Source organism: Rhinoderma darwinii, chromosome 1, assembly GCF_050947455.1.
Source record: "Rhinoderma darwinii isolate aRhiDar2 chromosome 1, aRhiDar2.hap1, whole genome shotgun sequence".
Lineage (NCBI taxonomy): Eukaryota > Metazoa > Chordata > Amphibia > Anura > Rhinodermatidae > Rhinoderma > Rhinoderma darwinii.
The window spans coordinates 583,275,016-583,302,752 of NC_134687.1; the positions used below are offsets into that span (position 1 = coordinate 583,275,016).

At 41.3% G+C, this 27,737-nt stretch overlaps 1 protein-coding gene across 2 annotated transcripts in view; it reads left to right on the top strand.

Annotated features, from left to right (window-relative positions):
* Window positions 1–27,737, top strand: part of PARP8 (poly(ADP-ribose) polymerase family member 8) — a 319,726-nt gene that overhangs the window by 97,495 nt on the left and 194,494 nt on the right. The gene's annotated exons all lie outside the window — the stretch shown is intronic.

Consider the following 27,737-nt stretch of genomic DNA (forward strand, 5'->3'; position numbering starts at 1 on the left):
TGTGACCCCTTCAAAACAGCTGATCGGTGGGAGTCCCAGGAGTAGGATCCCGAGCGATCAGCTATCGTGAGGATAGGCCATAAATTTTTAGGGACTGGACAACCCCTTTAATTAGTAACAATTCTTGCCGGTGCTAATTATGTATTTGAAAATATTTAAAATCTTCCACTTTGGGAGGCACAAGATTATTTACAGCTGACAAGATGGCTGGCTTATGTTGTATGATCGGCAGACACAGGGTCAAGGGCACCCCTATTGATACAACGGCTACCTGCTTTAGGCCTGTTAGGTCTTAAGATTGTGTCCGCTAATTGTGTTACTTAAGGCCTAGGTGGCTGCTGGCTGCTCTATGGAAGGCTCTGTATGGCACAAAATGGACTCAGCTCTTAGTCTTTCACTATGCTGGCCACTGACTGGTACACCTCTTTGGTCACGGCTCACTCATATGCCCATTTCCACCCTACCCATTCAGCTATCTATACAGTAGTGATTTGCCACACGGCCCTCTGCTCGCTCTTCAGGACCTGTCACCACCCCAGGCCAATTGATAGATACGAACATAGTACAGGTCTCACCAGTCCAATACAGGCTTTTCAGGTCCAGCTCCTCTCAGTCGGTTTCTCGCATTGGCAGCATTTGCCTCTTCCCCTCCTGCAGCAACACCTCTCTCTCTCTCTATCTTGATCCGTTTATTCCACTCGCGTGCGACGTTTCAGCTCAGTGTGAGCCTTTCTCTTGCACCCAACCTATATCTTTCTGTCCAGTGCTGCTGATATATACTTGTCTTTCTCTATCTTGGTGACGCGGAGTGCTGATCACACCAACTTCCTACCAACACTGAACACTATTTGGTGGCTCATTACTGTCTTATACCCTAAGTGTCGCTCCCAAGTGGGATGCATGCGCATGAAATGTGAACAAGCCAAGTATCTTGCCTTACCTGATTAACATTGTCAATAAACACAAGGTATAATACATATACAAGGTCTTAGGTGGCCGCATTAACCACCCTCTTTTCCCATGTAGCATCACGTAGCATATCTTCACCCTTCATTGCCAGACAGTGGCCAATTTCACCACTGCACCAATGTAGGGATAAAGAAGACAGCCGCAAAAAACCAGCATAGCAGTTCAACAACACTTTACTTATGACTAAATAACATTGCCACAAGGGGCCCGAAACACAATTACAACGGTAAATACAAGATTTCCCTTTTTTTATTTTTGAGATGCATTCCCCATATATTACATTATTAATGTGGATGTTTTTGTTTTGGGTTTTTTTATATCCCATTTGCTTACATTGTACTGTATTTTGCTATGAACATGACCTAAACCCATCACCGGTTTACAAAATTCTTAATAGACTATTGAAGTTTCTGCATTAAAGCAGTTTGATTTTTAGAAATTAGTCTCTGAATGAAATGTCATGTGGTGTCACATGAAGGGAGATCTTGAATATGCTTCATGATCTTATCACAACTAAAGATACTGTAGAAGTTGTAGTTGTTAGTAGAGATATGTTAATGCAGCGGCTTCCGGCTCAGTAATCTCGACAGAAGGAACTGTATGGCTGTCAGACAAAAATAACTACTCAAGCAGAATCAAAGCAATACAGTAAATGGTAATTCCATTTGAAACATCACCTGCTCTGTCAGGGTATAGCACATTTTATGTATATCATATCTGTGTTAGTTAATAAAGTTTATTCATTTTATTTTGTCCTGAATTTGGCTCCCAGACATGTCCATATTTTTTACATCTTGTCTGTGCTACCTAACAACCACATATAGTGACAAGCACAGACCTGTACTCACCTTTTTGATGAATAATTGTTTCCCTGAATACGTTTGGTTGTTGGGTGGCTAGGTGGTGCATGCAGTGGTTGGCACATCGTTTTGGCGATCCATTGGTATTTCGCTCACAGCCAAAAGAAATAATAATGCTATTTATTACAGATGTAGCTATCTTTAACTTGACTTTAACTTGACTTTTTCAATGGCTTTTGTTGTGTTATATCATGCTGCAGATATCAGATATTCACACACTTGTGAGCACTTAGTTTGCCACTCCCCTCAAGACTAGTGGGAGTGGCTATCACTATTTAATGCACCATGCAGCATTTTTTGACCTGTCTGCGTCCTGCTGGGAATGGGTTTTTACCCACCCACTTAGTAAGTATGGCCTTTTTTGTGGTTTTGAAGTTATCTATGTCCCATTTTTTTCTGCTGGTGCAGATATCAGAGTCAAGTTAAACTTTGCTACAGCTGCATGTATACCAATAGCACTTACTATCTCAGTTGCTCAGTCTAGGAACCGAGTACTGACCATGGATAGCTTGGTAAATGTTTATTTTTTTGATGATGGGTTTGGGGGAGGAAGCAGTATCCTTGTTATTTGTTATTGTTATTCGAAAACCTATGGCACATTATCATTTAGGTATTTTTTTCTTGTTTTTTTGTTCTGCAACGATATATCGTCAAGATATCTGGCTAAAATTCAGTATAAATCTCGTGGTTTATCTGACCATTATTCATTAAGATTCTCTTTTAGAACAAATTGTTCTGGATCTATTAAGCAATTTAGATTCAATCCAGTATGGTTCTTCTGGGGGCAGTGCTGTCACTCGATGCTGCAAAAGCTTTTGGCAGCGTTGAGTGGCAGTACACCTGGACAGTTTTAGGGGCCTTTGGGTTTGAAGATAATTTTATAACATGGTTCAAGATCCTATATAAGAAGCCATGTGCAAGACTCAAAATCAATAATAAATGATCAGGTCAGTTCAACCTAGGAAGAGGCACACGTCAGGGATGCCTTTTATATCTTCTATTATTTTAAGTTGTTATAGAGCCTTTGGGGATATATATTCGTGAAGATAGTAAAATTGTTGGATTCAGGAGTGGGAAATATGATGATGTTATATCACTCTATGAGGATGATATATTTTTATTATATCTCAGCTCTCCACGCCTCTCTATACCCATTATTAAATATAAACTTGCCGAATTTGCAATATTCCCAGGTCTTCGAATTAACTGGGGGAAATCTGTGTTACTACACTTTGATGACAATGCTGAAGACTTAGACTCCGTGCTCCCAGTCAGTACCCAAGATAAATACTTAGGGATCAATATATTGAGGGACGTTATGAAACTTAATTTGTGGCCCCTTACTGTTGAAATTAGGCGAAAAGTTAAATCCTGGAGCAAACTGAACTTGTCCTTTATGGCGAACATGTCTATGGTTCAGGTATTTGTTCTCCCAAAGATTTTATATTTACTGAAAACACGCCTATTTGGATTGACAAATCATTTTTTAAAACGAAAGATGGTATCTTGAACGATCTTCTCTGGGGTTATGGCATAAAGATTAGAATTAAACAGATATATTTGCCGTTTCCTTTTGGATGTTGAAGGTGTAAACCTTCCAAATTTTAGGATGCTCTATTTTGCTGCGCAATTACTGTTCCTGATAAATGATGACACTTGTCTTTTCCATAAAATTATGGTTGACATGAATACTTACAGATATAAAAGTTTTTTGCATTTACTGGACTCTGGACAGCTATCTGGATCTATATATTCTAAATTTCCAACATGTGTGATGACATGGAAAATTGGGTATATTGTAAAAACTATTTTAATGTTGGTACTTCATTAGTTATTTCGCTCTGTATAGATGATAAAATAAAAACACTAGGCGAATTGGCCCAGGAGTATGATGTACCGACGGATATGGCTTTCAAATATATTCAGATCAAATCTGCTTGTCGGACCATTAAAAATAAAGAGAAATTAAAAACCAGTTATTAACTTGTTGTTGATAATATAAATTCTAAGGGTAACTTATCAAAAATTTATAAATTACTGATTGATACGTTTCTACTGCAATATCCACATAGATCTATGCGCAAGTAAAATAAAGATCTAGTTCGTTTGTCTAATGAATCATCTAAATTGTCACCTAGTCTGGCCTACTTGCAATCACAGCAGCTCATTGTACATCAACTCTACATTACTCCTGAACTCCTTCTTAAAATGAACCGTAGAACAGATAGTAGATGTCCTAAATGCAGGACAGAGGAAGCTGACTGGATTCACCTTCTATGGAGATATCCGAAATGTATCAATTTTGGATAGACGTTATCGAGGCTATTAATATAATCTTCAATTGTAAACTATTTCCTGAAAGTACATTATGTATTCTATATGTTTCTGATATTATAATTTTACCACAAAAACACTCACTTATTGAAAACTTAGTACCAGAAATTGGTTATCTGTGGATGTACCCATAATATCATTATGAAATAACTGTGTATTCTCTGTATTGCTATTTGAAAAAATGGATGCTGTCAAGAGGGGTAAATTAAAGCTGTTTTTGGAAAAGTGGGAGCCTTGGAGTGACTCCTTGCCTATTAACAAGAAAACAACTTTTATAGCATGACTATTTTTTTTCTTCCTACACTGATATTGTTATGTATTGCATAAGAAAGGAATAAAAAAAAATATTTAAAAAAGGACAAAAAAAATAAATGTGGAGACCACAGCCACTTTCTTGTCACTCACCAAATTTGGCAAGCAACGAGAACAGTCACAGATTTTACCTCTAAAATATTGCACGTCATCTCTTGTGATATTTGGCGGTGCAGTGTATGCCAAAACCTAGCATAATACACTGCTTAACCCCTTAGTGACCACCAATACGCCTTTTCACGTGAGTCACTAAGGGGCCTTAGGCTAGGCTGACGCCTTTTCACGTGAGCCTAGTCTAAGTCCTGCACGGGTCTCCCGTGCAGGCTGGAGCCGGGCCTCAGCTGTCTGATGACAGCTGAGCTCCTGCTCCAACGCCCGCGATCGAAGTTTACTTCGATTGCGGCCGTTTAACCCGTTAAATGCTGCCATCAATAGCGACCGCGGCATTTAACTTTGTTTACAGATGGAGTGAGCTCCCTCTGTCACCCATCGGCGGCCCGCAAAAGCAATCGCGGGTCTCCGATGGGGTGTCATGGCAGCCGGGGGCTTGATAAAAGCCCCCAGGTCTGCCCTGGACATATGCCTGTTAGGACGCGCCGGAGGCACGTCCTAACAGATTGCCTGTCAGATTTACTCTGACAGGCAATAATGCTCTGGTATACGAAGTATACCAAAGCATTATAGCAGCGATCTGAAGATCGCACAGTAAAGTCCCCTAGTGGGACTAGTGAAATAAATAATAAATGTGAAATACAGATTAATAATAAAAATTACAGTAAAAAAAACAAACATTTTTGTTCCATAAAAAGTGGTTTTATTTAATAAACGTGTAAAAAATAAATAAAAGTACACATATATGGTATCGCCGCGACCGTAATGACTCCATTAATAAAGATAATATGTAATTTAAACCGCAAGGTGAACACCGTAAAAAAAAAATGCAAATAACAATGGCGAAATTGCAATTTTTTTCCAGTGCCCCCCAAAAAAGTCATAATAAGCATGAATCAATAAGTGCCATGTACCCCAAAACAGTACCAGTCAAAACTACGTCTCGTCCAGCAGAAAACAACCCAAAAAATCACTACATTGATGGAAAAATAAAACAGTTACGGCTCTTGGAAAGCAACGATGCAAAAACAAATAATTTTAGTTCAAAAGTGTTTTTATTGTGCAAAAGTCGTAAAACATAAAAAACCTCCACATATGTGGTATCGCCGTAATCATACCGACCCATAGAATAAAGGTAACATGTTATTTACGTCGCACAGTGAACGGCGGCAATTTAAAAACGCATAGAACAATGGCGGAATTTCAGTTTTTTTTTATAATCCCACAAAAAAAGTTAATAAAAGTTAATAAAAAAATTATATGTACCCAAAAATGGTGCTATTAAAAAGTACAACTAATCCCGCAAAAAACAAGTCCTCATACAGCTATGTAGACGAAAAAATAAAAAAGTTATAGCTCTTTGAATGTGACTGTAAAGGATCTGCCAGATACAGCTTCTGTGTCGTCGCCCGTGGTTAGTTAGTCTGCACCTGCTCCTAAATCTGATAGAGTGACTCCTTCTTCTACCACTCAGGCTGGGAGGCTGAGGAGTGGGAGAGCCTATCACAGCCTGGCCAGACGGAGCTAGCTCCCGCCCTCTGTCTATTTATACCTTCATTTCCTGCTTTTCCTTTGCCTGTGATTCTGCTTGTTTCCTGGCTCTGCTGCTGCTTGTACTATTTGTCCTCTGCTTCATATTGACCCTGGCTTTACTGACTACTCTCTTGCTCTGCGTTTGGTACCTCGTACACTCCTGGTTTGACTCGGCTCGTTCACTACTCTTGTGGCTCACGGTGTTGCCGTGGGCACCTGCCCCTTTTCCCTTAGCTTCTTTGTACCCTTGTCTGTCTGTCTGTCTGTCGTGCACATAGTGAGAGTAGGGACCGTTGCCCAGTTGTACGCCGTCGCCTAGGACGGGCCGTTGCAAGTAGGCAGGGACTGAGTGGCGGGTAGATTAGGGCTCACCTGTCTGTCTCCCTACCCCGGCATTACATAATCACAGCCCCATATACCTTTTCTACCCTGGTCCCTGACACAATATGGACCCCCTTGAGACCCTGGCTCAGCAAATGCAGGGCTTCTCCCTACAGGTCCAAGCCCTGACTCAGAGGGGCAACCTGCATGATGCTACCCTGGTGGTGCCCCCCACCTCACCTCTTGAACCCCACCTCAAGTTGCCTGACCGGTTCTCAGGGGACCGGAAGACTTTTTTCTCCTTTCGGGAGAGTTGTAGGGTCTATTTCCGTCTAAAGCCCCACTCTTCAGGTTCTGAGAGCCAGCGAGTGGGTATAATTATGTCCCGGCTCCAGGACGGGCCCCAAGAATGGGCCTTCTCCTAGGCCCCCGATGCCCCTGAGCTTTCCTCTGATGACCTTTTTTTTTTTGCTCTCGGGCTCATATATGACGAAACTGCCTTTGCCGAGAGTCAGCTGGTGACCTTACGTCAGGGTAAGAGACCCGTTGAGGAGTACTGTTCGGACTTTAGGAAGTGGTGTGTAGCTTCTCGGTGGAATGACCCTGCCTTGAGGTGCCAGTTTAGATTGGGTCTGTCGAACGCCCTGAAGGACCTGTTAGTTAGCTATCCCTCTTCTGACTCTCTTGATCAGGTAACGGCTTTAGCAGTACGTCTTGACCGACGTCTCAGGGAACGACGACTTGAACGTTTTTGTGCCTTCTCCTCTGGCTCCCCCATGATGGCTCCCGAGGTGCCGTTGCTTCGTTCTTCCACGGAAAATTCGGATGAACCTATGCAACTCGGGGCCTCCATGTCTCCCCAACAACGTAGAGAGTTCCGCAGGAAGAATGGTCTCTGCTTCTACTGTGGGAATGACAAGCATCAAGTTAACAACTGTCCTAGGCGTAAGAATAAGCAGCCGGAAAACTTCCGCGCCTAAGTGACCATCGGGGAGGTCGCTTGGGCGCACAGGTATTTCCCATATAGATGAAACCTAATAAGATCTTGCTTCCCTTTCATGTCTCTTTTGGTGGTAGGTCTGCTACCGGCAATGCCTTCGTGGATTCAGGGTCTTCTGCTAATATTATGTCTGCAGAATTTACTATGTCTCTAGATATGCCCTTCATTGAATTGCCTAAATCTTTCCCTTTAGTGGGTATCGACTCCACTCCTCTACCTGAGTTTATTCAGGACTTCGCTGATGTTTTTTCTAAAAAGGCCTCCGAAGTGTTACCTCCTCATAGAGAATACGATTGCGCAATCGATTTGGTACCAGGAGCTAAGCTCCCTAAGGGTAGGATATTTAATCTCTCTTGTCCCGAACGTGAGGCCATGAGAGAGTATATCCAGGAATGCCTGGCCAAGGGTTACATTCGCCCCTCTACTTCTCCTGTAGGTGCTGGCTTCTTCTTCGTAGGGAAGAAGGATCGTGGTCTTAGGCCGTGCATTGACTACCGAAACTTGAATAAGGTTACTGTACGGAACCAGTATCCCCTTCCTTTGATTCCTGATCTCTTCAATCAGGTTCAGGGGGCCCAATGGTTCTCTAAGTTTGATTTACGGGGGGCTTATAACCTTATCCGCATCAAAGAGGGGGATGAGTGGAAGACTGCGTTTAACACGCCCGAAGGTCATTTCGAATACTTCGTCATGCCCTTTGGGTTGTGTAATGCTCCCGCTGTCTTCCAGAATTTCATAAATGCGATTTTAAGAGACTGCCTGGGGGTATTTCTTGTAGTTTACCTTGATGACATAATGGTGTTTTCCAAGGACTGGTCCTCCCACATTGAGCATGTCAGGAAGGTGCTCCAGGCCCTTCGGGAAAACAAACTGTTTGCTAAAACCGAAAAATGTGTGTTTGGGGTGCAAGAGATACCATTCTTGGGTCAAATCCTCACTCCTCATGAATTCCGCATGGACCCTGCCTAGGTTCAGGCTGTGGCTGAATAGGTCCAACCTGCCTCCCTGAAGGCGTTACAGTGCTTTCTGGGGTTTGCTAATTATTACAGGAGATTTATTGCTAACTTCTCGGTCATCGCTAAGCCTCTTACGGATCTCACTCGCAAAGGTGCTGATCTCCTCCACTGGCCTCCTGAGGCGGTCCAGGCTTTTGAGGTCCTTAAGAAGTGCTTTATCTCGGCCCCAGTGCTGATTCAGCCTAACCAAATGGAGCTGTTCATCGTGGAGGTTGACGCCTCCGAGGTGGGAGTGGGTGCTGTCTTGTCCCAGGGTACCAGGTCCCTCACCCATCTCCGTCCCTGTGCCTACTTCTCAAGGAAGTTCTCACCCACTGAGAGTAAATATGACATTGGCAACCGCGAACTCTTAGACATTAAATGGGCATTTGAAGAGTGGCGCCACTTTCTGGAGGGAGCTAGGCACCAGGTAACGGTCCTTACCGACCACAAGAATCTGGTTTTCCTAGAATCTGCCCGGAGGCTAAACCCGAGACAAGCTCGATGGGCGTTATTTTTTACTAGATTCAACTTTTTGGTCACCTATAGGGCTGGGTCTAAAGATATTAAAGCTGATTCACTGTCGCATAGCTTCATGGCCAGCCCTCCTTCGGAGGAAGATCCTGCTTGTGTTTTGCCCCCAGGTATAATCATTTCCTCTGTTGATTCTGACCTAGTCTCCGAAATAGCGGCTGATCAAGGTTCAGCTCCCGGGAACCTTCCTGAGAACAAGCTGTTTGTTCCCCTGCAATTCCGGCTAAGGGTACTCAGGGAGAATCATGACTCCGCACTATCTGGCCATCCAGGCATCCTGGGTACCAAGCACCTCATTGTCAGAAACTATTGGTGGCCTGGGTTGCTTAAAGACGTTAAGGCCTTATGAAATTTGTGCTAGGTCCAAGACTCCCAGGTCCCGACCAGCGGGCTTACTATGTTCTTTGCCCATTCCCCAGAGACCTTGGACCCATATCTCCATGGATTTTATCACCGATCTGCCTCCATCTCAAGGCAAGTCGGTGGTGTGGGTTGTAGTAGACCGCTTCAGTAAAATGTGCCACTTTGTGCCCCTCAAGAAACTACCCAATGCTAAGACGTTAGCTACCTTGTTTGTCAAACACATCCTGCGTCTCCATGGGGTTCCTGTCAATATTGTTTCTGACAGAGGGGTACAATTTGTTTCATTGTTTTGGAGAGCCTTCTGTAAGAAGTTGGAGATTGATCTGTCCTTCTCCTCGGCCTTCCATCCTGAAACTAATGGCCAGATTGAGAGGACTAATCAGTCTCTAGAACAATATTTAAGGTGTTTCATCTCTGACTGTCAATATGATTGGGTCTCCTTCATTTCCCTCGCTGAATTTTCCCTCAATAACCGGGTCAGTAACTCGTCAGGATTCTCCCCCTTTTTCTGTAATTTTGGGTTTAATCCACAGTTCTCTTCCGTTTCACCTGGTGGTTCCAACAATCCCGAGGTAGATGTCGTTCATCGGGAACTGTGCACAGTCTGGGCCCAGGTTCAGAAGAACCTAGAGGCATTCCAGAGCATACTAAATACTCAGGCAGATAGAAGACGTTCTGCTAACCCCTTGTTTGTGATCGGGGATCTGGTGTGGCTGTCTTCTAAAAATTTGCGCCTTAAAGTCCCGTCCCAAAAATTTGCTCCCCAGTATATAGGGCCGTACAAGGTCATTGAAGTCCTTAACCCTGTCTCCTTCCGACTGGAGTTACCCCCGTCTTTTCGAATACACAACGTGTTTCATGCCTCCCTCCTGAAACGCTGTTCCCCGTCCTTGGCTCCCTCGAGGAAACCTCCTGTCCCTGTTCTCACCCCTGAAGGGGTAGAATTCTAGGTGGCCAAGATTGTGGACAGCAGGATGGTCCAAGGCTCCCTCCAGTACCTGGTCCATTGGAGAGGATACGGGCCTGAGGAGAGGACTTGGGTACCCGCTCGGGATGTTCACGCTGGGGTATTGCTCAGGTTGGTTCCATCTTCGGTTTCCCAATATGCCAGGTCCACCTAGAAAGGTTCCAGTGGCCACTCATAAAAGGGGGGGTACTGTAAAGGATTTGCCAGACACAGCTTCTGTGTCGACGCCCATGGTTAGTCAGTCTGCACCTGCTCCTAAGTCTGATAGAGTGACTCCTTCTTCTACCACTTAGGCGGGGAGGCAGAGGAGTGGGAGAGCCTATCACAGCCTGGCCAGACGGAGCTAGCTCCCGCCCTCTGTCTATTTATACCTTCATTTCCGGCTTCTCCTTTGCCTGTGATTCTGCTTGTTTCCTGGCTCTGCTGCTGCTGCTTGTACTATTTGTCCTCTGCTTCATATTGACCCTGGCCTTACTGACTACTCTCTTGCTCTGCGTTTGTTACCTCGTACATTCCTGGTTTGACTCGGCTCGTTCACTACTCTTGTGGCTCACGGTGTTGCCGTGGGCATCTGCCCCTTTTCCCTTAGCTTCTTTGTACCCTTGTCTGTCTGTCTGTCGTGCACATAGTGAGAGTAGGGACCGTCACCCAGTTGTACGCCGTCGCCTAGGACGAGCCGTTGCAAGTAGGCAAGGACTGAGTGGCGGGTAGATTAGGTCTCACCTGTCTGTCTCCCTACCCCGGCATTACAGCGACTATAGAAAAACGAATAAAATAGCTTGGTCATTAGGGCCTAAAATGGGCTAGTCACTAAGGGGTTAATAATTGTAGACCATTGTTGGTAAACTTTGAGTTTTTGCCTCGACTCCATCTAGATGATCGCCGCGCCGACTTCTTTTTGAAAAGTGGTTGTCTTTATGAGACAACCCCATTCAAAATGGAAAAACTTGCTACAAAATTCTGTGTGTAGCCCTGACATTACTCAAAGCTTTCAAATAGGAGATTCAACCTCCTCCTTCCTACACCAAATTCTTAGCCAATTTATCGCTATGTTTTTGGAGTGTGAGAGGAAACTGAAGTACCTGGAGAAGACCCACGTGTACACAGACCAACAAACTCCAAGCAGATGTTGCCTTGGTCAGATCAGAGCCCATGAGCCACTGTTTCACAATGCTGTCCATGTTTGTTTTAGAATTGACGTTTCATTCTTATGATTTTTCCTCTGGAGATGGTTACACTTCCAACTGTTTAGTTAATGGATATAAATGGAAAAAGTATGTCTTCATTTACTATTATGAATACTTAAACATACAGAAGAAGATGACAATTTATCATTTTTGAAAACAAACTTGGTTACGCTTTCCCCCATGTTCTTGAGCTGATTCGCTGACATGAAATATTAATTTTCTTCATTTAGATCCGGTGTTGTTTCTAAAGTATCTATAATGTTTAGACTTCATATTGCTGCTGATAAATTAGAATGCGCCCTTGCTTTGCTTCCTGCTGTGACTAGAAAGACTTTCCTTTCTCAATAGTGAAACCGAACAAAGACTTTTTTTTTCTGCCTCCTGATACTCTCTTATAAAGAGAATTGATGTTTCAGATGATTTTTTTTGTCCGAACAGATTGATGCTGCTTTAATATATTGAACGGTTGTTCACTGTGAGCTTCAGACTCTAAATGAAAAGTGTAAGTCAACCTAAAGATCTGTCTCACCTCAGTAACTAAAGGTGAGGATATAGTCAATAAAAAATAGACTCATTTCACAGGGGTGGAAGGAAGATTTGGTGTTGTTTTTAGGAAGATGTATTTTTGACAATGAAACTAAGTATCTGTACATGGACGTAGTGCGGATGACAAGTCTTTGGGTCATGTAGACCAACAGTTTACCAATATACTGTGAGGGTGGACAATAAAATACAAAAGGTACTCATAGTACAGGCAGCTCATGTAGACCTTTGATGTAGGACATGAAGGACGTGTAGATCTATAATTTATAGAATATATCTCAGGGGTGAAGAAGACAGCCCAAAAGGTACTTATAGTTCAGGGAGCTCATGGGACATGCAGACCTATGATTAACTAAATATACCTAAAGGGTGGAGGAAGAAACCCAAAAGCTTAGTATCTAAATGGTCCCTGTGCAAACCTTTTACCATCACAATTGAAAATAATTGCTATCCATATCTTATTACTGAAATGTGGGTGTAAAGCCATCGAAACTTTTCTGGGCACATTTTACATTGCGCAAATATTGTGCAACCATTTCAGCCATGTTGTTTTACTCAATTGAGTTACAGCACAGACATGCCCATATCGCATTTGACTAGCACAATGGAACCTCGGAGGACTAAAGTAGTTGTGCAGCTGTAGTCTGATTTTTCCCACTAACTGCTAATGAAGTTGTTAACGCAATCATGGGCCAAAATATATTAGACTGAAATTTGTAATGGGTATGTCAACCGATACCCGCCCTCCAGTGATTTATCCAGCTTCCAAATCATAGGTGATAGATATATATATCTGAGAGAAAAGACGACACAAGAGACCATGCTTGTATGCTCAAAATCCTTCTCTGCGGTTTATTGATCCAAACAAGTATATAAGTATAATGACAGGAAAGGTGCCGGCTTTGGTTTCAGCCAATCATCTACAATATGATAATGACTCTGATTCAGCCAATGAGAATATTTCAATGCATCATAATAATTCTTCACCCTCCAAGCCCCAGGTGGCCTGAACCTTGTCCCATGGGAAGACACACATTTCAGAGACACAAGTTAATTTGTCTCCTTCTTATCTCACTAGAGAATGGAGACTGCAGATAAGTTTAAATCATTTAAACAGAGGGCTGAATCCCCTTCCCTCATGGTAAACAATGCCATTGTTCATTCGGCCAAGGCTAATTGATCTGCTCCTCACAAGAGTAATAAAACATTCAATTCAAGAACACATAACATAGAATTGCTTCAAGACATCTGCTGACATATTACTTTTTACTTATTAATCTCAAGATGGCTCCTTCAGGCCAAAAGATGGATTCCAATGATCCAAAATGGACGCCTACCATACAAAATGGAGTTCATGCAAAATGTTATCTTTTAAACATATTCTAATCACTTTCACATTTCCCACCTTTTGTTTATATGAGGACATTTTGCATCCACGCCAGGTACTTAAAGGAGGGCTTATCCCCCCTTGAGGACTTACCTAACCATTTCACCTCATCCCCTGGTCATTTCAACAAAATTCCTTCCCATAATTGTTTCACTCATGGGGTACACTTGATCAAAAGATCCAGGATGCTGGGTAATCATTTTAACCTTTGCTGCGAAGCATTGCAAGTGTTTTGTCAGGCCTCAAAATATGAGCCTCAGAAGCAAATATAATGCAATACATAATAAACCTGCAGGACACTCTGGAGCAGACCCAATACCCATCCCCAACACTCTTAAACCAGTTAGAGGGATTGAGACATGACAACCAATCCGGCCACTCCAGGTTCCAATCATCTTAAGAATTGGCTTTCCTGAACTCTTCCTTTATTTTCTCAGCTTTATCTACGGTCATACTTGTCCTGCATAATGTCAAAAAAAGGTCTATATCCTGGCAACAGGCTGTATCAACTACTTGGCACATGCACATCCCCCCTTGGGCAGCATTAAAAACATCAAACACATAATCTGTGAAGTGTCCCATCTGTCGGCCACTTTCTCTATATTATGAGCATTTTTTACTGTTAAACCTACTAATATTGGCAATAATCCAAACTTCTCCTCTACGGTACTTGTATTGGTAATAATTGTTGCACTGTCACTTACTGTCCTAATGGGACTTTTACCCCTGCAGATATAACAGGTCGTGGGCAGCATCTTTCTCAAACCTAAAGACACCCAGGTCACATGACCTCCAGGCTCTCATTGCTGCCATGTACTTCTTACTTATGAGTGACAACAACCAGTGACCTTCACCTCACACCTCCACATAAACCTCCTCAGGTTGTTATTCACAATACCGTGGCATGTTTACACACATTATAATTATAAACCTCAGACAATATAAACAATAGGGCCTCAATTAATAATATAATGCTATCACCAATCTCATGCTATCAACTCTCAGGTTATGGGTCCCATCAGTTCATTGCAAGTCCTGTACATCATCGTCATCTTCTTCTTCTGTCTTCTGCTACTGCTGACGGATACACTCAGGTCTTTGGTCTTTACTTTGAACTTTGCTGATGTCATCAGGACTTGGTTTGGTCCTTCTCATCTGTCAGACACCGTCTCTTTTAGCATACGTCACCGGGCTGTACATAGCACCTCATGCTGTGAGCCTGGGGTGAGATCCCACGTAGACGGATTAGTGGGGTTTTATTGTGACCACCACAAACCCTCCGTATCTGTCCTCTTCCTCCGGTAAGTTACTTGTCTGGGCGGCTGCTTAAAATTGTGACACTGCCGTCAGTTCATGACAAACGCGTTGTACTGGCTCAGGCTGCACCTGCCGCATCTCAGTGATGGAGTTCATCATATTAAAAGTCTTCTAGTTCATGTTTACTGGCACTTGCTGGGGACCCAACCCTTGTCAATTGTTAGAATAAATTCTCATCTGGTGATAACATCATCCGCTTACATTATAAAAGTTGTTCTAAGTACATACAATAACAATGACAGGCCCTTAAACTACATCAAACAAACACCTTTATGTAAGAAAAACTTCTCTGTTCCACTGGACAGTTACCTAGAAGATGTGTAATTACTGGGTACATTTCATTTGCACTTGGTGTTTACACTTTTCAGCAGGATTTATACCATATTCTGAGCTGATTACTTTTAACAGGTCCTACTCACATAAATATTCACAGATACCATACGTTTTATCTGACGAGTGTCTCAAACCAATTTTTTCCTACTCTGGTTTGTATTGCCTTGGAAGGCCTCTCAAGATCTGTTCTCTTCGTGGGAGGCGGGTATGATAAGGTTGGTACCGGTCTGCCAGGACTGTTCTGTAGGCAAATCAAACAGCTCTAACAGAATTTAGCAGCAACAGCTGTAAAACCTGGGACATACCAATTAGATCTCACCAAATCGATCCTTGCAGTCTTGGGGCATATGTGAGGTCATACCCCATCAATACAAGTGCCATCAAGAATGCCTTGGGTGGTACCGGTTTACCTTCCTTTATCTGTCCACATTCTGTTAGAATCTGGTTTTCACGCCTTCCGCTCTCAGTTGGACTCTTCCTGTGGAGAACAATCTTTTTCATCACATAATCAGTAATTGATCTTAATCAGATAATTTAATTGAAGAAAAACATTAACAATTACAGATTTATGTTAAACGTTCACACTGGGCAGTAACTAAAACTGATACATACAAACTGATTCTTCTTCTTTATATATTTTTACTGCACAGAATTCTCTGCTGTAAAATTTTCCTTTCACAACAAAAATATTTTCAAATGGGAATCTGCTTGCACTGAGAAGTTTATCATTTACACAAACATAATACTGATGCCTCCAATAGTCCAATGCTAAGGCTGGTCCAGAACTTTACATAAAACTTAACCTCAGTATTTAATATTCCCACAACAGTTCTTGAATACAGTTATTAAACAAACTAACTTTGGGACAACATCTGGAGAACTGCTGACATCTTATCATTGTACAAACACCAGTTCAATACTTGGGATAAAAACGATTCCCCTGTCACTACACACAACTTCTGCAGTGGGGAAGATACAGGCCGTGCTTCAGGCCCCCCTGAGAACAGGTCTACACATACGAGCACATTGTCATACACTTCTCCCTCGGGTAGTTGTATGTTCTGCAGTTGCTGGGACGTGTAATCTGGCCGGGCTGCACTTTTCACAGGTACCTTTGCTGTTTTATCTATGTCATTCCGTGCACACATCATGCAGGCTGCTACAAACCTAGTGGTGGCATTATTGTATCCAGGGACAAGCCAATTTACTGACACCTGGCTGCACATACTCTATTTGCCAGGTCTTTCATCTCTTACGCTCTCAATTTGCTTACCCGATGATCCAATAAAGTTCCTACTACCAATTGGCCCATAATTGTGGGCGATACCAAAAGCGTACCTAGAGTCAGTGTAAATGTCGGCCGTCTTACCTTCTGCCAGGTTACAAGCCTCAGCGAGCACCTCCAGCTCCGCTCCTTGAGATGAACAAGAAGGTGAGAGTGGTTTCTGGATAATTTACCTCATGCCTCGTATCCTGTCTTGTACATACTGTATATGATCAAGTATTTCTACATTACAAATTTACATTAAAAAAAACCCATGTCACATATAGATAGAACATCTCAAAGGGGTGGCGTTTTCATTCTCAAAAATAAAAACAAATATTATACACTTCTCCACACTCATCTGATAATCCAGAATATTTGTAAATCTCACTTTTATCAGGTTCTGTAAATACTTGATTAATACAAAAACAAATAAAAATTATTCAAATCTTGCATAAAATTAACAATATTCAGATAATTTTCACCTCCTTCCCAACTAAATCTGTAAAGACTCAGTCTCTTACACAATACCTCATATTGGGTGGAGACTACAGCACAGCATACCAAGTTCCATATTTACCATTCTGGAAAAATCTACACACAAAAAAACTCAAAATTTAGGTTACTCTCATACACATTTAATCTGGATTACTCATTGGGGTCTCATATACATTTTGTAGACCTCCTCAAACCAAATTCATTAATTCCAAACAAAATAAAATTGTACCTGATCAGTCCCCTCACTACTCTCCCTTTTTGGACTCTGCGAAAGTAATGTAGCAGGGTTCAAAACTACATCTCTCAACATAATAAGGTTGGACACTCTATCTGGGGGGCACTAGTTTTCCCCCTTTTAATACACAATAGCCTAAAACAAAAGTGACTTGCTCCTGACAAAACAGCATGTTATCTTTTTAGATACCTTGCAACCATTTACTTTTAAAACCTCATACATTTTCAAAAATTACATTTAGGCAGCACTATAGCACTTCCTATGCATATGTAAAAACAAAAATAACTATAATTCTTTATCCAATAAAACAGAAAATAATATATCTGCTAATGTTAATTACTGCAAACCAATAAACTATATGTGGGAGTAGGGAACAGTAGGGGTACATACATCTTAAAGACCCCATGTCTCACAATATCTGTATTTTAATTCATTTGAATTAAGTTCAAAACATTACAACGTTAAATCTTATCACATCATAACACATAAATATGCAGGGTAACTTTTATCTTTTATGCAGACAAATTCTGACATAATATTTTACACACTCGGTACTTACGGACAACAGCGCATGCGCAAAGATAAGAAACATTCCTAACCACTACAACCAGCGAGCGGCCTTCTCCTGTCTCACACATATAATCCCCCTTTCCTTCAGACCAATGCTTTTCTAAAATGACTCCAATTTAACCCTATACACAAAACATTAAAAATTGTACACAATATAGATCTAAAATCAGTGCATTATTGTAATTACTTGTCTCATCAGTCCATGCTCTATATATAAGCTTATATCAGTCTGCTTTTCAGACTTCACACTGCACACGTTATATCACACAGCCCCTCCCCGTCACAATCTATATTCGTCATCATCATCATCATCATCATCATCAATTCCTTATATGCAGCACTCCGGATTCATTTTCTGTCTCTGTCTATTCACAAACAGCCATTTATTAACATCCACCTACATTTTTGAACAATCAGCTAATTTGATCACATATCTCATCCTCCCCACTCAGCCATTCACTCTGTGGGCTGTAGTCCGGGGATTTGCTACGTATGTTGGTGATTATTTCTTTAAGGGCCTCGGGTGTGCGCCAATACCAATGTCCTTCACTGTAATTGTGTAGGTAGTTATACTACTACGACACATGTGGGTCATTCTTTGCTTTGAACACAGATTTTTATGTTACAACGGTATTCATTTCCAGCGGTCTCATATTAATACAGACTGACTGACTTGGATGTTATACTACATCAAAAGTCCATACCAGATTATCAAATGCGTGCTAGAAATCAGTCTGTACTGATCCCCACCTTATGCCAGTCTGACAATGCATACAACTTGTTGTTACTAAGGACTCTTACACACAATATTACAAGATGGCAGTGTGCTAAAAGTGTATCAATGATTATTCAAAACAACATTCAAAGTTTCCCCTAGTGCACTGGGTAATGGTATATACACCCTTATCACACGTCTCACATGCACTTTCATATATATTCATTTGATTACTACAATCCTGACAAAGAACCTATTATTACAGAACCCCTTTTAGTTGTTATAGCGTTTCCTTCCCCTGTTTGTCACAATAATCTTTGGCTGTACATCACACTACGGAGCTTCCCCTGTTGCTCTGTTCTCCAAGTTCTCCATTATCAGGACTTAACCACAGTAGTCCTTGTGGTACTAAAAGTACTACAGGATATTACCTACGAATATCCAACCAACCTTTGTCACCTACGGACAAATTCTGCCACCTACGGACAGATTGTGTCACCTACGGACACATAGTACCACGCCGAGCCAGGCGTCCCCGTCACTCGACTATCATAGAGCAAGCAGGCAACAGGGAAACATTCCCCTTTGATCCTTAACAGTTTCTACACAACAGCCAAATAATAAATAACATTTTCAACAGACCTATAACAATATACAGTTCATTGTAGGTTCACTACACAGCATTCAGCTTCCTCATCTTACACAGACAGATCTACGCCATGGATTCACACTACTTCTACACAAGTTTCTCTCTTTTTTTCCTACGTCATCACATTTCACAGGAGGGGGTCACGCTCTCACTCCTCACAGCTTCTGTTCTCAATCTTAACAATTTCAATGTTCAATGCCGGCAAAAATTCTCCCATACCATGAACCGCCAAGATTCACACATCTGTACAACAACTCAAGATAACATACGTATCTGCAATCATTCATCACACTAAAAGCGTTCAACATACCTGCTGGATAAACACTGCGTATCAGGAGATGTGACGTCATGACCGCTAATTCCGGCCTCGGCAATGAATGAGTGAACCATATTTGTAAGAATAAGCTTCTTACGTACCGGCCGGTTTCTGATATTCACTGATGCAAATGCCGTCAGGCCTCCAGCGACAGCGTATCAGACGAGCAATCTCCCGTGTTTTCGGCACCAAAAACTGTTAACGCAATCATGGGCCAAAATATATTAGACTGAAATTTGTAATGGCTATGTCAACCGATACCCGCCCTCCAGTGATTTATCCAGCTTCCAAATCATAGGTGATAGATATATATATCTGAGAGAAAAGACGACACAAGAGACCATGCTTGTATGCTCAAAATCCTTCTCTGCGGTTTATTGATCCAAACAAGTATATAAGTATAATGACAGGAAAGGTGCCGGCTTTGGTTTCAGCCAATCATCTACAATATGATAATGACTCTGATTCAGCCAATGAGAATATTTCAATGCATCATAATAATTCTTCACCCTCCAAGCCCCAGGTGGCCTGAACCTTGTCCCATGGGAAGACACACATTTCAGAGACACAAGTTAATTTGTCTCCTTCTTATCTCACTAGAGAATGGAGACTGCAGATAAGTTTAAATCATTTAAAGGGAATGTGTCGCCAGAAAAACATGTTTTTTTTAAAAAAAATTAAACATTTAGTGTGTGGGTGATTAAACATTGTTCAAATTTTTTTTATTTTTTTCGCGAGTCAGGAAATATTATAAATTTTTTCTAATTTATAATACTACCCATTTTTGGTCACTAGATGGAGCTAGTTCCCAAAATTGCAGCATTGCAACATTGGGTTAAAAGCCCTCGCTCTAGTGAGCTCTCAGCATCCCCCCCTCCTTTATCCTGGCTAGTGCCGGGATAAACGAGGGGTTTGAAAGGTTTAACCTCCTACACTGTGTGTCGCCATTTTTTGAGGTAACCCACAGTGTAGTAGGTTTACATACAGTAGTAAACACACACAAACACTAACATACATTGAAATCTCTTACCTGCTCCTGCCGCCGCGGCTCCCTCCGGCCCGTCCGCTCCCTTTGCTGCCACTGTTCCATGTGCACTTGTCCGGAAGCCGCGACCGGAAGTAGTAATATTACTGTCCGGCCGCGACTTCCGGTCCACAGGAAAATGGCGCCGGACGGCGCCAATTTCGAATAGGACTGTGTGGGAGCGGCGCATGCGCAGTTCCCACACAGACGCCGTACACGGCAGTCAATGGGACGGGAGCCGTTCGTCGTCCCTATGGGACTGTGGCTGCCGTATTCCATGTCTGTGTGTGTCGTTAATCGACACACACAGAAATGGAACAAAAAATGGCAGCCCCCATAGGGAAGAAAAAGTGTAAAAATAAGAAAAAGTAAAACACAAACACACAAATGAATATAAACGTTTTTAATAAAGCACTAACATCTTTAACATATAAAAAAATAATTTGTGATGACACTGTTCCTTTAAACAGAGGGCTGAATCCCCTTCCCTCATGGTAAACAATGCCATTGTTCATTCGGCCAAGGCTATTTGATCTGCTCCTCACAATAGTAATAAAACATTCAATTCAAGAACACATAACATAGAATTGCTTCAAGACATCTGCTGACATATTACTTTTTACTTATTAATCTCAAGATGGCTCCTTCAGGCCAAAAGATGGATTCCAATGATCCAAAATGGACGCCTACCATACAAAATGGAGTTCATGCAAAATGTTATCTTTTAAACATATTCTAATCACTTTCACAGAAGTGCACCTTGAAATTGGAAAAGTCAAGTCTGAAGAAGTGCTTTTAAAGAAGATGTTACCGTTTAGTAGTAATCTTAACTATAATGCTTTCCACACCTTCTTAGGCCAGGATCACACACAGTTTTCATGTAGTTAATGTGGCAGTTTTTGTTGCATTTTTTTGAGCTAAACACAGAAGTGGACACAAAAGAAAGGAGAAACATCAGTCTTTGATTCCTTTCTTTTGGATCCACTTCTGGTTTTACTCAAAAAACAGCGCCAAAAACTGCATCCAAACTGTGTGTGATCCTGAACTTACTGTAGTGTAATTGAATTGGGGCTAAAATAGGCAAGGTTACTTAAAGACGTTGTCCGGAATTAGAAAAAAATGTCAGCTCTATTTTGGGGAAAAAAGCACCACTGTTATTCTTGGACTGTATCTTCTTGGATTGCAGCTTAACCTCACCTCTCAGTGAATAGGGGTGAGCATCAAAACCAGACAAAAATTCTGTGGTTGAAAACTTGTCCAGATCATGTCCAAATTATACACGTGCAGGGCTTCTTACGTGTATCCAAGCTCTTTCTCTTTTAATAAGCCATGATAATATGTCAGTTGGATATGATCAGGACAGGTTTTTAACCGATTCCCGACCGCTGGCTGTGTATTTACGGCATGGGTTTTAGCTTGCTGCCCGAGCTTTTCCTGCTTCTATCTTCTCCGATTTCTTCTACACAGTGCTCAATGAGTGTTGTGTATAAGAATAGAGGCAGCGGCGCATGGTCACATGATCGCCGGGTGCCGTTACTGACAGACTGCTGCTGGGTCTTACTAGACCAAGCACGGCCCTATCAGTGACAATAGTTACTATGAGAGGGCTGATTTCCCTTGTAACTGAGGCTTCTGTGCAGCCCCAGTTAGGCTATGTTCACACAGAGTATTTTGCCGAGTTTTTTGACGCGGAAACCGCGTCGCAAAGCTCGGCAAAAACGGCCCGAAAACGCCTCCCATTGATTCCCAGTAAAACTGCCTCGCGGGAAAAAGAAGCGACATGCCCTATCTTCGGGCGCTTCCGCCTCTGACCTCCCATTGACTTCAATGAGAGGCAGAGAAAGCGTATTTCGCGCTGTTTTATGCCCGCGGCGCTCAATGGCCACGGGCAAAAAACGGCGTGAAAATCGCCGCGAAAAACAGCGTGTAGGGAGAGGAATATTTGCCTCAAACTTCCAAACGGAATTTTGAGACAGATATTCCCCGTGTGAACATAGCCTTACAGTGGAAAAACATGGAGTAAAAGACGTAAAATAAATAAAGTCCCCCAAAGGTCTTTTCTGACCTTTGAGGGACAGACCATAATAATAAAAAAATAAAAGTAAAATAAAGTGCAAATAATAATAAATAATACATATAAAATATCCACCCCAAAAAAAATTCCCCCCGCCAATCATTGTTGTAACGCTAGCCCTGAGCCAATTAACCTAATATAGACATGTAATATATAAAAATTTACGGTAGACAAGGATGATCCCAAATAAAAGGTCTATTTTAGGGTAAAACTATGTTATTACCCGAAAAAAATAGCTAAAAGGTAAAAAAGCTTTTTTTACTATTATTTTCAAACTTTAAGCCTAAAAATTCTAAAATAGCAAAAAGGGTATGTATAAAAAAAGAAAAAAATGAAACCTGCATTGTCTATGAAAAAAACATCGCAAAAATCACGTCGTTAGCCCAACAAATAAAAAAGTTATATTATATAGTTATATGGTGTCTGGTCCTGAAGGCTCAAATAGCCCGGTCCTGAACCGGTTAACCGCTGAATGTAAATAAGAATGCTTTCATTTACTGATAGAAGCAGATATAGCATAAAAACTTTGAGTAATTATGTTCAAAAAGTTATAGAGCTTTATACAATTAATATGCTTTGCTTACATAAAACAGGAATACCTCTCCTCATAGTAACATTAATGTGGTTCGTTGGAATTTCCATCTAATTTACCGGTATGTTTGACGGCAAGAATAGAGTCTGTATTCTATTAAAGTTAATGGGGTTCGTTGCTTTCCATTCAAAAACTGTAAATAGAGCCCTAGACAAATTCACACGGTATAATCTACACTAACCTGATTTGTAGACTGCATAATATGAATAGATGGAGCAGTTCTATATTGTGGAGCACTCACAACACTTATGGTTATAAGGTTAGATACCTTCAAAGTAAAAAGCTGGGTGAGCAACAGTCATGTGTAAATGACAATCTATTAAAAAAAAAAAGTAATACTACAAATGATTAATTACTACTTAAAAAAAAAAAAAAAAAGAAACTTGCCTGTGTCCTGTGTTCGTCAGTTTGCAGGACTTTTGTCTATATTCTCCTAAAAATGGACAATCTTGGTAGGAAACAGGTCTGATCTGAGGTTTTTGAGAAGGACGGAGAACCCCTTCAGTTTTATTGCAATTTAAGACAGGATAGGATCAAAGTAGGGGAGGATATTTAGAAGGAATTCCTTGGATTTTTTTTCTTTTTCTACATTTAGTGTTCCTCTTAATAAATGAAAATAGAACAAATCTGATGCATCTGCCTAGTACAGCCTTAGCACAGTGCATGTTTGGCCCCTTTTATGACATTTCTAATGTTTTGAGGATGAGGTTTTTGTAACTGGTAGAAAGTTTTATTCAGTATATATGTGTGTGTGTGTGCATGTGTATATGTATGTATATATATATATTTATATATATGTGTGTGTATATATATGTATATACATATATATATATGTATATGTGTGTGTATATATATATGTGTCTCTCTCTCTCTCTATATATATATATATATATATATGTATATGTATATGTATACATATATATATGTATATGTGTGTGTATATATATATATATATATGTATATGTGTGTGCGTGTATATATATATATATATACATATATATATGCAATAATCTCCCTACAGTTTGTTTATTTGACAATCCTTTGATTTTCTGTCCATTAACACGTTAACATTTCTAATGCCTTCCAAACCTAATAAGAGTGACTAGTCAGAACCATTAAGTCTAATATATAACTCTTCTTCTGTGCTTCTGGCCTAATCATCGAGTATCAGTAATGTAGTAATGAGATAGTTACATAGTTACATAGTTACATAGTTAGTACGGCTGAAAAAAGACACATGTCCATCAAGTTCAACCAAGGGACGGGAAAAGGGAAGGAAAAATTGTCTATGAACAGTCAACAGAAAATAGAGAAATGACTTTGTACTGATGTTTGTGTTCATCTTTGTAAAGACAGAGCAAGCTTTGCTTCAAGGGCAAATGAAAGTCCATTAGGAAGTAAGAGATGTTTAAGATCCTATGCATGTTCTAAAATTAAAAGACAGTAAAGAGTAATACGTACTGAGTCTAAATGTAGTAAAAATCATTCAATCAGGTATTGATGATCTTTGCATTCATATAGTCGGACCAGAAGACTGAGCAATTATAAGTCTTCTCTGATTAAAGTGAATTTTCTGCCAGGGATGTATGTAGAGGAACAGGTGTAGTTGCACCCAGGCCCTAGTGCCACCTCTGCCACAAATATGTGATGTAATAAACACATGATATTTGGGTCAGGTATTTGTGTTCCTTTAGGGCATGGCCAGACGTGGTGGAATTGCTCTGGAATTCCGCTGCGGACACTCCGCAGCGGAAATCCGCAGTGACCCGTTTCTCCATTGCCTTCCACAGCTTTTTAGTAGGGTTCTTTGGAAAGTTGCGGACAATTCCGCTGCGGAGCAAAGGCTGCTTGCGGACGAGTGGCGGACTGGTTGCGGACGAGTGGCGGAATTTCTCCATTGACTTCAATGGAGATTCAAAATTCTGCAATGAAGTCCGCAGATGTTATGTAGATGTTATGTGTGCTGCGGAGCGTATTGGTTTTACTACCATGACATTTCTTCATTCTGGCTGGACCTATGTATTTCTAGGTCTACAGCCAGACTGAGGAAGTCAATGGGGCTCCCGTAATTACGGGTGACTACGTGTGTGCACCCATAATTACGGGTGACTACGTGTGTGCACCCGTAATTATGGGAGCGTTGCTGGGCGACGTCAGTAAATAGTCACTGTCCAGGGTGCTGAAAGAGTTAAGCGATCGGCAGTAACTGTTTCTGCACCCTGGACAGTGACTACCGATCACAATATACATCAATATGTAAAAAAAATAGAAGTTCCTACTTACCGACAACTCCCTGCTTCTTCCACCAGTCCGGCTTCCCAGGATAACGTTTCAGTCTAAGTGACGGCTGCAGCCAATCACAGGCTGCAGCGGTCACATGGACTGCCGCGTCATCCAGAGAGGTCGGGCTGGATGCCGAAAGAGGGACGCGTCACCAAGACAACGGCCGGGTAAGTATGAAATTCTTTTACTTTTACTAGGGAAAGGGCTGTCCCTTCTCTCTATCCTGCACTGATAGAGAAGGGAAGTACGCAACGGCTAGTCCGCATCAATTTAATGCCCATTTTGGGTAGAGCCGCAGCAGATTCTGTGCGGCATTGATGCGGACAGTTGCGGAAGAAATCCGCCACGTCTGGGCACGCCCTAAGGGTGTGTTCACACGGCAGCATCCATTACGGCTGAAATTACGGAGCTGTTTTCAGGAGAAAACAGCTCCTGAATTTCAGACGTAATGGCATGTTGCAGGCGTTTTTTGCAGCGTCCATTACGGACGTAATTGGAGCTGTTTTTCTATGGAGTCAATGGAAAACGGCTCCAATTACATCCCAAGAAGTAAGAGGCACTTCTTTGACGCGGGCGTCTTTTAAAAAAAATTACCGTCGGCACAGAACATCGTAAAGCCCATTCAAATGAATTGGCAGATGTTTGCTGGCACATTGGAGCCGTATTTTCAGACGTAATTCGAGGTTAAAACGCCTGATTTACGTCCGTAAATAGGGTGTGTGAACCCAGCCTTAAAGGTTCACTTTTAGTGGAGTGGCACCAGCTTTGTCTCGCTGGACTGTGGAAACTGTTGAATGTCATATGTGACTTCAGCTTTATGGGCTTGAAAATTGAAGCCATGCCTGAGTGACATTATATTATGATATTGTGTCATTTAAAGTCATTGGTAAAGAAGTTTACTGTCAATGTCTATAGCACTTACATTATTTTGGGAGTTTTTGGATCTCCTTAAAGTATGTAATGATGAGTTAATTGGTTATTTCAGTCTTTCCTTTGACATACCGATGGGATGCATCATATCTCAGTTGCAAAACTGCAATGTACTAAACAATGGTCACTTAAATCATATGAAATAGATGTTGTAGCACCATCTCGGTGACCAAAAAGAACAAAAATGAAAGCAGCACAGCTTCAGTGGTTGGGTGCAAAACAAGCCTCCCATACTATGGGCCCATGAATGCAAGACAAAAAGAAAAGTTATAAAAACAACTGGATAAAAAAATACAAATAAAAAGACACTCAGTATAGAAATAAGACAATAAAAACTGCTTTGACAGCAAGTCTTTTGTATTGAATTTTAATTTGGGACTACTTTGGTTGCATGCTGGATAGTGTTGTATCCTAAAACACTTGGTGAGTGTTGGCTTTGTGAGGTACATTTTTCGATAATGTAGGAAACGCCTTACTAAAGAAAAATTTGATGCTTTATTTGTCTAAAATTTTTCACACCGTATTACGAGCCAAAATGCACACATTTGGGTGTATCAGGTCTAATACTGTCTTCTTGGGAGAAAATTAAGTACATATGACAACTCCTTTGAAATACTGCTGCAACACGATGACATACCGTACGGTTGATATACAGATGTGTCTGTTTTGTGAACACTCTCCATAGACTTTTCTACCTGCAAAAGATATGAAAGTAGCGCACAATGCCTTTTTCTAAAAAAAAAAGTACGTCTATATTTATATTTGCCAACTCTCCCGGAAGAGCATGCAAATCTTCCCGGGTGCCCCGCGTTCTCTTTAAAACATACTCACCTTTCCCTGTTCGGGCAATTCTCTTCACTCCTGGGTGTCGGCTGCCTGTGGCGAATCCTCGGAGTGAAGAACATTGCAGGAACTGGGCGAGGTGAATATATGCATGTCTAGTCTGAGGTCTGTATTACTTTAGGGGTCTTTATTAGTTTTGGGTTCTGCGTCTGTAGTTATTTTGGGGAGTGATTCAAATACTGTAGGTTGGGCGTCTAATATAAATTGAAGGGCATAAGTTAAAAAAATTGGAGACTGCTTATAATGCCGCTTTTAGGAATTTTCGTGATGGCCCTTCTCAAAAGTTGGCAAGTATGTCTATATTTTATACACTCATCTAATGTGCCACATAAATTAACATTAGCTCTATACTACGGACCTTAAAGGCTATGTACATCTTTGAAATTGTTTTTGTTTTTTTTAATAAAAATTTATAGAAGTGTGATTGGTTCAACATTCAAAATACATTTTATTAAACATTATTTAACTTTTTGAGAAAAAGCTGCTTTGTATTCTTTATGCAGAACAACCATATCGTGCGCAAAGACCTGAATCAGTCAGGTCCACGAACCTGACAGGTTCAGTGAAAGTGGGTCCTGCGTGTCTCTGACACGTAGGATCCACCTGTAATCGATCATATCTAAGTTATGAACTTAGATATGATCGATAGCAGCTCGATCCTGTGTGTCTTTTACACTG